Here is a 12,572-nt window from a genome sequence, read left to right as displayed (position 1 = left end):
AGCACTATAACTCATTACCTCCTCATCAGACTGCCAGTACCCAGAGATCAGAGCTATTCTGGAGCACCTTTATTTGCAGAGGATCATTGCCTCATGTAAGGCCATGTCTATACTAGTGAGCTTATGGTGGCACAGCTGTACCAATGCAGCTGTGCCGCAGGAAGATCGCTTGTGTAGCCACTCTATACTGATGGGAGTGAGCTCTCCTATTGCCATAATTAAACCACCTCCAACGAGCAGCGGTAGCTATGTCAGCAGGAGAGCATCTCCCACCAACACAGCGCCAGTGTAGACAGCGCTTCTGACTGTGTAATTTATGTTGCTCAAAGGGGTGTTTTTTCACACCCCTGAATGACATAAGTTACACCAACAAAAGTGCTAGTATAGACTGGCCTTAGTCTCATATATTTGGTAGAGACAAGGTGGGTGAGGTAATATCTTTTAATGGGCCAGCTTCTGCTGGTGAAAGAGACAAGCTTTTAAGTTACACCTCTTCTTCAGGTGCGGAAAGGGTAATCAGCGTGTCACAGCTAAATACAAGGTGAAACAGACTGTTAAACATATGGACTTAACTCATGGTGCAAGAGATCATGCAAAATGAAGTAGGACACTAACCTCTGCAGTAATAAGACAAAGGAAGGTCAGTGTGGAAGTGATGATGTTGTAATGAAACAAAGCCAGTGTTTCCACTGAGTCCATGATTTTAAGTGTCTAGCAAAGTTATGAATTAAAGCTCCCAGGCTGGTCTTATCTTTCCCAGACCCGAAGAAGAGCTCTGTGTAGCTCAAAAGCTTGTCTCTCTTACCAACAGAAGTCGGTCCAATAAAAAAATAAAATTACCTCACCCACTTGGTCTCTTTCATATCTTGGGCCCAATATGGCTACCACATTACTGCAAACAACATCAGATATTTGGGGAATTTTGATCGGCTGACAGGTTAAACTAATTTTTTTTTGGAACTTTTTGTAACTGCAGGAGCATTCTCTCCTTAAAAGAACTTATGTAAACAAACCATTGAAAATGAAATTAAAGTAAAAAAAAGAAATAATTTATAACAATTATATGTGGTTGAGGTTTTCTTTTTATGAGAATGTCAGCTTATTCGTGCTGGATGCCAGAACCATTTTAGAATCATGCCCTGCAGTTCAAATCAATCATATCACTCTCTTAAAAGACTCCTTTTATAAACATAAGAAGACCCTATCAAAAACATGTACTTATTTCTAGGAGAGAGAAAACAAGAATTAACAATGAACTTTCAAGATCCTAACACGTTCTCCACCTCACTCCCAGAACATTGGGATTCCTAGTACTGATGTTAACGCTATTGTCCTACTTAGTATTTTACTTTCTTAGAATTCTTAATGACATTTATTTAAACAACTTTGAATTTTAACTCAACCAAATCTTGTGTCTGTGTTACACGTCAGATAGGCCCTGTATTTCCTTCCCGTAGTAGCCTGGCTCTCCACTGGGCCCAGCTGATCCCAAGAATAGTTGGTTTTGGTGCAAAAAGAATCAGCTTGTGCTTTGAGTGTATACAGGGTGGAAAGAGAGACGGCAGAAGATAATGCAGTCCTAAACCTCTCATCTGGGCCTCAGAGGTTACTGCAGCATTAGGGACTGGAGCTTTCCTGCTGAGGCTTTTGAAGATCCACAGGGGAGGCCTTTTTCTCCCAGATTCCATTTTGATGTCCTTTAAGAGTGCAGTTCATTGCCTCCTCCAGTTCATTATCTGAGGTGGATGTTGCCTCCTGCATGGAGCTGAGAAACACTGCACATCTCCCACTGCTTCCCTAGCATTCTTCTCCAATATCTGAAATGGTCTGGATTACAATGTGGTTGCCCCTCTGGACAGAGTAGGCTTCTTTAACCTTAAAGCCTGACTGAACCCAACATTCCAATGGGCTTTGTGTCCTGGATAACCATGAAATGGACAGGGGGCTGCAGTCAGGAGAGTTTGAGAGGGAGAGCAAGAGATCCCGCTGCTGAACAGGCTACCAGGTGAGAGTGAGAGTACTAGCTGTTGGTGTGAGTGAGTTTGCTCAACTGTTTGAATTTTAATTGTGATTCTGATTTCAGGTGACTTCAGTTTCAGTTACAGCTGCTGTGGTAGTTGGGACTGAGTGCCTGACCTTGTCCCCTTTCTTGCCTTTGACTGGCCTTCCCCAGAGTGATTCATGAGGGGGTGGGACTGACCTAGGCAAGCAGGCTTTAAAAGCCAGAGGCAGAGCAACCAGGGGGCTGCAGACAGGGGGGTTTGAGAGGGAGTTTGACAGAGGGCGGCCTACGATGGTTAGGAAGACCCGCAACACCTGTGCCAGCACTGCTTCTGTCTCCTCCACCTGCGCCTGTAGCCAGAGCGCCTGAGCATGGATGCTTCTACCCAGATCCTGGTGTGGTTTTGCAGGGACTGTGACTTGCAATTCCCACTTACTGACATCCAGGCTTGGGGGGGACCATCCAATGTGAGAGGTGCCTGCTGGTGGAATCTCTCAGGCAGCAGGTGGGGGAGCTACAGGAGGAAGTGGCTAGGTTGAGGAGCATTCCTGGACGGTGTCGATGTGGAGACAGCTGAGGTAGCTGTCCCAGTACACAGGACTGCTGACACACCACAGGTGGAGGAGGAGATGGCTCAGGGTGGACACTGGCAGCTGGTTACTTCTGGCAGCAGGCAGTGCACCACCCCTGCTCTGAAACCCGCCCCCACCATGGTAATAGGTAACCATTATTCTCTTCTTGATACAGGAGAGAAGGAATCACCCCCTACAGTAGAGGAGGAGAAGCCTCGTACCCCTAAGGCTGGGAGGTCTGCTGCCACTACTGCAGATAGGGAACGTAAGGTAGTGGTGGTCGGAGACTCTCTTTGGAGGGGGACGGAGGTGCCCATCTGTCGCCCGGACATTTCATCTCAGGAGGTATGCTGCCTGCTGGGGGCCCGTATCAGAGACGTTACGGAGGCATTGTCGAGGATTATCCATCCCTCTGACTACTACCCCATGCTACTCATCCATGTGGGCACAAATGATACTGCGAGGTGTGACACTGAGTGGATTAAGAGTGACTACAGGGCTTTGGGAGTACGGGTGAAGGAGGTATTCTCTTTGATTCTTCCTGTCAAAGGTAGGGGCCCGGGCAGAGACAGGTGCATCGTGGAGGTGAATGCCTGCCCACAAAGATGGTGTCACCAGGAGGGCTTTGGCTTCCTCGACCACGGGATGCTATTCAAGGAAGGACTGCTAGGCAGAGATGGCGTTCACCTTTTGAGGAGGGGAAAGACCCTATTTGGACACAGACTGGCTAACCTAGTGAAGAGGGCTTTAAACTAGGTTCGACGGGGCCCGGTGTGCAAAGTCCACAGGTAAGTGGGAAACATGGAGACCTGGGAGATGGGTCGGAAATAGGAGGGAGCGTGGGCTATAATGGCAGAGAGAAAGGAGGGTCAGGGCAAAACTGGGAGGCAAGATCAAATCAGTATCTTAGATGCCTATATACACATGCGAGAAGTATGGGTAATAAGCAGGAAGAACTGGAAGTGCTAATAAATAAATAAAACTATGACATTGTTGGCATCACCGAAACTTGGTGGGATAATACACATGATTGTAATGTTGGTGTGGATGGGTACAGTTTGCTCAGGAAGGATAGACAGGGGAAAAGGGAGGAGGTGTTGCCTTATATATTAAAAATGTACACATTGGACTGAGGTGGAGATGGACATAGGAGACGGAAGTGTTGAGTCTCTCTGGGTTGGGCTAAAAGGGGTAAAAAAACAAGGGTGATGTCATGCTAGGAATCTACTACAGGCCACCTAACCAGGTGGAAGAGGTAGATGAGGTTTTTTTTAAACAACTAACAAAATCATCCAAAGCCCAAGATTTGGTGGTGAGGGGGGACTTCAACTATCCAGATATATGTTGGGAAAATAACACAGCGGGGCACAGACTATTCAATAAGTTCTTGGACTGCATTGTGGACAACTTTTTATTTCAGAAGGTTGAAAAAGCTACCGGGGGGAAGCTGTTCTAGATTTGATTTTAACAAATAGGGAGAAACTCATTGAGAATTTGAAAGTGGAAGGCAGCTTGGGTGAAAGTGATCATGAAATCATAGAGTTCACAATTCTAAGGAAGAGTAGAAGGGAGTACAGCAAAATAGAGACAATGGATTTCAGGAAGGCGGATTTTGGTAAGCTCAGAGAGCTGATAGGTAAGGTCCCATGGGAATCAAGACTGAGGGGAAAAATAACTGAGGAGAGTTGGCAGTTTTTCAAAGGGACACTATTAAGGGCCCAAAAGCAAGCTATTCTGCTGGGTAGGAAAGATAGAAAATGTGGCAAAAAACCACCTTGGCTTAATCACGAGATCTTGCATGATCTAAAAAATAAAAAGGAGTCATATAAAAAATGGAAACTAGAACAAATGACAAAGGATGAATATAGGCAAACGACACAGAAATGCAGGGGCAAGATTAGAAAGGCAAAGGCAAAAAAAGAGCTCAAACTAGCTACAGGAATAAAGGGCAACAAGAAGACTTTTTATCAATACATTAGAAGCAAGAGGAAGACCAAGGACAGGGAGAAACAGTAACAGGAAATTTGGAAATGGCAGAGATGCTTAATGGCTTCTTTGTTTCGGTCTTCACCGAGAAGTCTGAAGGAATGCCTAACATAGTGAATGCTAATGGGAAGGGGGTAGGTTTAAAAGATAAAATAAAAAAAGAGCAAGATAAAAATCACTGAGAAAAGTTAGATGCCTGGAACTCACCAGGGCCTGATGAAATGCATCCTAGATACTCAAGGAGCTAACAGAGGAGGTATCAGAGCCTCTAGCTTTTATCTTTGGAAAATCATGGGAGACGGGAGAGATTCCAGAAGACTGGAAAAGGGCAAACATAGTGCCCATCTATAAAAAGGGAAATAAAAAACAATCCAGGAAACTACAGACCAGTTAGTTTAACTTCTGTGCCAGGGAAGATAATGGAGCAAGTAATTAAGGAAATCATCTGCAAACACTTGGAAGGTAGTAAGGTGATAGGGAATAGCCGACATGGATTTGTAAAGAACAAATCATGTCAAACCAATCGGATAGCTTTCTTTGATAGGATAACGAGTCTTGTGGATAAGGGAGAAGTGGTGGATGTGGTATACCTAGATTTTAGTAAGGCATTTGATACGGTCTCGCATGATATTCTTATACATAAATTAGGCAAATACAACTTAGATGGGACTACTATAAGGTGCGTGCATAACTGGCTGGATAACTGTACTCAGAGAGTAGTTATTAATGGTTCCCAGGCCTGTTGGAAAGGTATAACAAGTGGGGTTCCGCAGGGGTCAGTTTTGGGACCAGCTCTGTTCAATATCTTCATCAATGACTTAGATATTGGCATAGAAAGTACACTTACTAAGTTTGCAGATGATACCAAACTGGGAGGGATTGCAACTGCTTTAGAAGACAGGGTATTAATTCAAAATGATCTGGACAAATTGGAGAAATGGTCTGAGGTAAACAGGATGAAGTTTAATAAAGACAAATGCAAAGTGCTCCACTTAGGAAGGAACAATCAGTTTCACACATACAGAATGGGAAGAGAGTGTCTAGGAAGGAGTACCACAGAAAGGGATCTAGGAGTTATAGTGGACCACAAGCTAAATATGAGTCAACAGTGTGATGCTGTTGCAAAAAAAGCAAACATGATTCTGGGATGCATTAACAGGTGTGTTGTGAGCAGACACGAGAAGCCATTCTTCCGCTCTACTCTGCGCTGGTTAGGTCTCAACTGGAGTATTGTGTCCAGTTCTGGGCACCGCATTTCAAGAAAGATGTGGAGAAATTGGAGAGGGTCCAGAGAAGAGCAACAAGAATGATTAAAGGTCTTGAGAACATGACCTATGAAGGAAGGCTGAAAGAATTGGGTTTGTTTAATTTGGAAAAGAGAAGCCTGAGAGGTTACATGATAGCAGTTTTCAGGTATCTAAATGGGTTTCATAAGGAGGAGGGAGAAGACTTGTTCACCTTAGCCTCTAAGGATAGAACAAGAAGCAATGGGCTTAAACTGCAGCAAGGGAGGTTTAGGTTGGACATTAGGAAAAAGTTCCTAACTGTCAGGGTGGTTAAACACTGGAATAAATTGCCTAGGGAGGTTGTGGAATCTCTATCTCTGGAGATATTTAAGAGTAGGTTAGATAAATGTCTGTCAGGGATGGTCTAGACAATATTTGGTCCTGCCATGAGAGCAGGGGACTGGACTCGATGACCTCTCGAGGTCCCTTCCAGTCCTGGAATCTATGAATCTATAATTATTAAAAAAAAAAATAAACACCAAAACTTATATCAGCAAAATTTCTGGGCACAGACAAATAGCAACACAAATGGCCAATTAGCTGCACTGGAACCAAAACACTTCTTATACCCAGAATAAGCCCTTCTTCTGAACAGGACATTCTGCATAATCTACCATCAGAAAGGTAAATACTGTATATTGAATGAATATGCACTTGGACAGGGGCACTCAAAATGATTCAATTTCCTTTTAACATCTGCGATAAATAATTTAAAACAGGACCGTCATGGCAAATAAGTGAAGATCTTTTGCAGTGAGAATTTAAATTATTTTTTTCTCTAGTTACTAATTATAAGACCATTCATTATCCTGTTAAAAAGATTTTCATTATTATGTGGGATAGCAAGATGCAGAGTTTCTTTTGTACCAATTATTAAGGATAAAACCCATTTCATTGCAGATGATCCACCTAAAATATTACTTACCACTTAAGCCATTAGCTAAGCTTTCAATAGAAGGCTTATATGGTGCAGAGGCCCTGTTACAAAAAGTGGAATAAATTGCACAATAGGGGAGCTGTAATTCTGGGAACAGTATATTTAAGGCATTTTTTTTTGTTTTATTGGCACAAACAAGCTTATGATGAAAAACACAAACATTCATTGTGTTCATATAATACATAAGCGGAACTGATTGGCTTTTCACCTGTGGAAAACCGATCTGGAATCTATTTAGCTGTAAATTAAACAAATCCAGTTTGTGGCCTGGGGAGAGTAGTAGAAGCAAGTGAATTTCTCTTCTCTTCGCCCCCTCCCTCCCCCCCCCAACTCCCATGCAGTGGCAGATATAACATGATGACTGACCTAAAATGAAGAACCAGACACAACGCAGACAGAAGTTTCCCCTAAGGAACACCCAGGGACAATAACTTGTATTGAACAGCATCAAAGCTCCATCGACTCCAAGGCCAGAAGAGACCACTGTGATCCTCTAATCAGACCTTCGGTATGACACAGGCCATAGAACTTCACTAAAATAATTCCCAGACCAGATCTTTTAGAAAACTAACCAATCTTGATTTAAAAATTGCCAGTGATGGAGAATCCACAAAAAGATGGACAGATTCTAGCAATATGACATCTAACCTTTTTAAAATTTTTGTCCAAGGTGGAACTTGAATATTGGCTGGGCTAATCAGGTTCAAATAGGGTTACCATATTTTAATTTTTAAAAAGGAGGACACTCCATGGGGCCCCGGCCCCGCCCCAACTCCGCCCCTCCCCTGCCCTCAGCCCCGCCCCAACTCTGCCCCCTCCCCTGAACGCTCCACCCCCTGTTCTCCCCCTCCCCTGCTTCCCGCGAATCAAATGTTCGCAGGAAGTCTGAAACAGGGAGGCAGCAGGTAGGCTGGGGCTGGGTGCGGCGTGGCCCAATCTGGCCCCCCTGGCCGAGCGGCTCCCTCCGGCGGCTGGTCGGCCCAGGCCAAGAGGCTCTGGCCCCGGCGTCTCCCGCCCGGCTCGGCTCAGGCCCTGGGGCGCCGGCCACCGGCCGAGCACCCCCGGCCCCGTCCTGGCCCCGGCCCAGCACCGCGCCCCCGGCCCCCAGCCAAGTGCCCGTGCCCTCGGCCCTTGGGCGAGCACCGCGCCGCCCCCAGCCCCGGCCCTTGCCGAGCACCGCCGGCCCCGGCCCCAGCCCCGCCGGCCCCCGGCTGAGCACCGCGCCGCCCCCGGCCCCGGCCCCTGCCGAGCACCGCCGGCCCCAGCGGCCTCCAGCTGAGCACCGCGCCACCCCTGGCCCCTGCTGAGCACCGCCGGCCCCGGCCCCAGCGGCCCCCGGCCCAGCACCGCGCCAGCCCCCTGTCCAGCACTGCGCCGGCCCCGCACCGCCGGCCCCAGCCCCAGTGGCTCCTGCCGAGCACCGCCGGCCCCAGCCCGGCCCCGGCCGAGCACCGCCGGGCCCTCCCTCCCTATTTTCCCGGACATGTCCGGCTTTTTGGGATTTCCCTCCGGACGGGGATTTGAGGCCCAAAAAGCCGGACATGTCCGGGAAAATCCAGATGTATGGTAAGCCTAGTTCAAAGGACTAATGCTTATCCCCTTGAGCTATCCAGCTGGTGTAAAGCTCTCAGGTAAGCCATGTGACCTGGAAATATTTGAAAAATGGACTAGACAAAGTACAAACACATACACACACACACACACACACACACACACACACCAGAAGTGTTTATTTTAGCACAAGAGGGACAGACTATACATTTGTGTTAAATTATGTTTAAGGCTGCTAGTCTGTCACGGAGGCCATGGACTCCATGACTTTCCAGGAGCTCCATGACTTCTGCAGCAGCCAGTGCTGCTGACCCCAGGGCCACCCGAGCAGCTCAGGCAGCCCCAGGACAGCCGCACCAGCCACTGCTGGGGCTGTCTTGGGCCACTGCGCCCGCCCCCCCAGAGCAGCAGCGGCAGTCTCAGGTGGCAGCCTCCTCCCCCCAGCACTATCAGCAATCTCAGGCTCTGCCCCCTCTCCCCCCGAGCACCAGTGGCAGTCCTGGGATGCACGACCTTGGGCCGCCCCCTGCCCCAGAGCACCAATGGTGCCCTCGGAGCCACCATTCCAGAGCACCTGAGATTTAGTCAGGGGTATATAGTACAAGTCATGGACAGGTCACGGGCAGTGAATTTTTGTTTACTGCCCGACCTGTCCATGACTTACTAAAAATACCCATGACTAAATAGCCTTAATTATGTTCTTACTACTTTTCAGTGATTTCTGGGCAATAAATACTGTTCATGCAATACTTTTAAAGAAAGCTGCAAAACTATAAATATTGGAAAAAACTAGTGAACAGCATTCCCCCCATTATTCTAACATGCTATATGGAACAATCTTGCATTACAATGAGTGGACTTTATAATTATAGCTGACGTCTATAATTCTATTAACCCCAGCAAAAAAAACAACCAACCAACCCACCCACAAGCCGAGTTTTATTAGCCTTGAGTTTGACTATGTGAAAGGCTGTTTTGTAAGAAGCTTATTTTTAAAAATATATATAAATTATGAAACTCATGCTTCGGGGCATATTCCAACCGTAATCTGACAGGAATGATGAAGAAAGATTAATCCACGTCTAGGGAGCCTATTACTGAGTTTCTTGTACCTTCCTCTGACGCATCTGATATTTCTCTCAGAGACAGTATATCACTCCAAAAAGCATATTCATACATCAAGAGGTCTCTCTTGCTGTAAGTCCTAGTGGAGACACATTACAGCTAGGTTTTACTATAGAGTAGCTAGGTGAGGTAAACCTCAGTTGGTACAGGTTTGACCTTGACTACTTAAATCAAGGTAAAAACTAGCTGTGCCTTGTCTCCACTGGGACTTTACAGCAGGAAAGCTGACAATGCAAAAACACACCTTTTTGTAGTGAAGCCATGGTCTTCTATTCCATAGATGCACATCCTCTCTTTAAATGCCATGACAATTACTCTCAGCAGTTGCCTACCACCTTAAAAATAGCTGAGACGGAGAACAGAAGAACCTTACAAAACTGCCCTTTGATAAGCAGCCCACAAGTCTATACTGAAAATGGAATTTTAGGTTTGCAGGATACAGAAGACAAGACTAAAGAAGTTATGGGGCTGTACCAGAGTGCGGGCTAGCCAGGATGACAATGTCCTTCCTCCATGTGTGCAAATGGATAAGCACCAAATCACCTTCTGCCCTTTCCAATGGTACTCTGGAAACTTTAAAAGTTAGCTGACCTTTATTTTAACCTTAAAAGACGTTTTAGAGTTGGGTTGGTTTGAGCTAAACAAATTCAGAGCAGTTCAAAACTGGTTTGTCCATCCCTCCATATAGTGGTATTCTGATAATTTTATGTGGAACAGAAAAATCATCAAGAGAAAGGCACCAGAAAAATCACAGAGAAATGGGGGGAAGGGTACACCTTGAAGAGTAAGAGTGCTATTGACATCAGATCTAATGCTTTCAGCTGTTTACAATAGCTCATTAATTAATTATTGTTCTTACAGTAAGGAGGATAAAATAAGGAAAGGCAAAGAAGCAGTTGTCCTCCATAATGAGTTCAGTTGTACATCCTGAAGTGTGTTCGGACACCCAACTTTGATGACAAATTGCACTGATAGTTTTTTTTCCCTTCAGTTGCAACTACATTTATTTCTCTACACTTCTGCTATTTTGCATGCCAGGATTCGAATGAGTCCATACACTAAGACTTGTCACATTAATTGTATTCTCACTCCAAAAGACAGTGCTGTTTGAGGCCATCATTTTTAGATCATTTTTGAAAACACCAGAGATTAAATCAATCCAAAAATATTCAGATTGATTCAAGAATATTAAAATGCCAAAAACCCTATTTTTGTCTAGTTAAATTCAGAAAAAAAATTGTTAAATGAGAAGTGTTAGCACATCATCCTCACTGTCCATGCAATACTTCATACATTAGTTATGTCTGCTGTTTTATCCTGGGGGAGATATTTGGTCCTCTGGAGCCTGGTGCTAAGAAATACCAAAGAACCACTTTCTCTTACATTTTAATTTTGGTATTTGAAATCAACAATAATTCTTCAAAAAGGGAAAGCACAGATTGATTACCATACTTCTAATTAGAGGCAATGTTTTTGACCTCTAGCTGACCTAAATATTCTCTTGTTATTATTTAGCAGCACGATCCACTTCTTTAATGAATTACTTAGAATGACTGAGTAGGAAAAGATCTTCAGCACACTTGGAAATGTGCTACAGTATCTTGCTATCACAGTTGGAACACCTTTTATGTATATTAAGCAGTTCCACAGTTCTAAAACACTTTCCAGATGTGAAGAGAAACACGAAGCTTGATTTGCAACAGTCCTAAGTGATCACTTTGTGTTTTTCTTATTTTTCCTGTGCCACAAGGGTCTTGCTGCGATTTTGCCCTACTTCGGAGTAGAAGACCATACACCGTGTAGCTTTCTCAGTAACCACCACCAAGGGTTCACTCTAAAATGATTAACAGGAAGGCGTTCAGACAGCTGTTCACCCTTTCTTTGGAACCTAACTATACTATCTCAGACATATCCAAACCTCATGGACCCAGATCTGAGAAATCATCTGAACCAATTCTTTTTCCTATAGCAGTATATCATATTGCTTCACAATCACACTGGGGTGATTCTCAGCAAATAATGGGCTCATTTAGATGTATTAATAAAAAACTCTATCCTATATGCCATGTAAGTAACTGATGTGAATTCTGTTATGCATCAGATAATTAACTGAGAGACCAGCTTTAGAGCTTACACAGTGCTCTTCTTCAGGTCTTCAGCTCTGTGACCACTTGAAAGCTTGTCTCTCTCACTAACAGAAGTTGGTTCAGTAAAACATATTACCTCACCCACCTTGTCTCTCTAATATCCTGGGACCAACATAGCTACTACACTGAATCCATAATTAATTGACTTGCAAATGCAGTTTTCTCATTGTAGCAAACCAATGTACACCCAGCTACTTTAGATGAGGAATGTTCCTTTGTGCAGAATGAGTGGCAGGGAGGGTCCATGGTTTCATACACCACCCACCCAGCTAAGGTCACCATATGGGTGTGAAGTTAATACAAAATTGGTTAGCAGCAGCATGCAGCAACATTGTTACAGTTGGGAAGAAATCTTGTGATTATCTATCAATGCCATCAACTAGAGTACATGGAACAAACAAAAAGCCAGAAAACAAACAAACCTGTAGCTCATTAAATGGAGGACTTCAGTAGTTTAACAAAACCACAGAGAAGGTAATCAGCACAATATAGTTGAGGGATCCAGGTTAATTTTATACATCGCCAAAAGATGCATCATATTAGGGACATATAAACACGTCAGATTAGATTACTGTATTTGGGTACATAGCTGAAGTTTCTGTTTTAGCTACATAAGCTAAATCTTAGGATATTTATATTCTATCTATAATATTTTAAGTCTACTAAGATTGTATCTATTCATGTTGTTTCTATTACTGGCAGCTAGAAATATGTACCCAGTAATACAGTTAAATTAAAATGTTAATTTTAAACATTGCTTTTCAGTACAGGAGTAAAGCAAAACTCCTGTCCTAAAAACAAATAATAGACGGTACCCCAGAGTTGTTGCGTGTCTCAGGAGCTTGTCTTGTAACATGGGTTTTCACTTTCAAACTAGCTCAAACCTGTTTTATGGAAATAAGATGCCCTGAAAATCTTTTTTATAATTATTTCCATTGCATAGAAACAGAACCTCCTGGTATTTCT

The 12,572-nt window shown here is 44.3% G+C and overlaps 1 protein-coding gene and 1 long non-coding RNA gene across 9 annotated transcripts in view; one reads left to right on the top strand and one right to left on the bottom strand.

Annotated features, from left to right (window-relative positions):
• The window catches only part of PALLD (palladin, cytoskeletal associated protein), a 324,448-nt gene that overhangs the window by 71,957 nt on the left and 239,919 nt on the right, over nt 1-12,572 (bottom strand). The gene's annotated exons all lie outside the window — the stretch shown is intronic.
• LOC135983674 (uncharacterized) lies at nt 1,145-10,025 on the top strand. The gene is made up of 2 exons (XR_010601403.1): nt 1,145-3,362; nt 7,125-10,025. It is a non-coding gene; the product is annotated as an uncharacterized LOC135983674 (long non-coding RNA).

The sequence above is a fragment of the Chrysemys picta genome, chromosome 5 (assembly GCF_011386835.1).
Source record: "Chrysemys picta bellii isolate R12L10 chromosome 5, ASM1138683v2, whole genome shotgun sequence".
Lineage (NCBI taxonomy): Eukaryota > Metazoa > Chordata > Testudines > Emydidae > Chrysemys > Chrysemys picta.
This window is presented reverse-complemented; position numbering and strand designations above follow the sequence as displayed.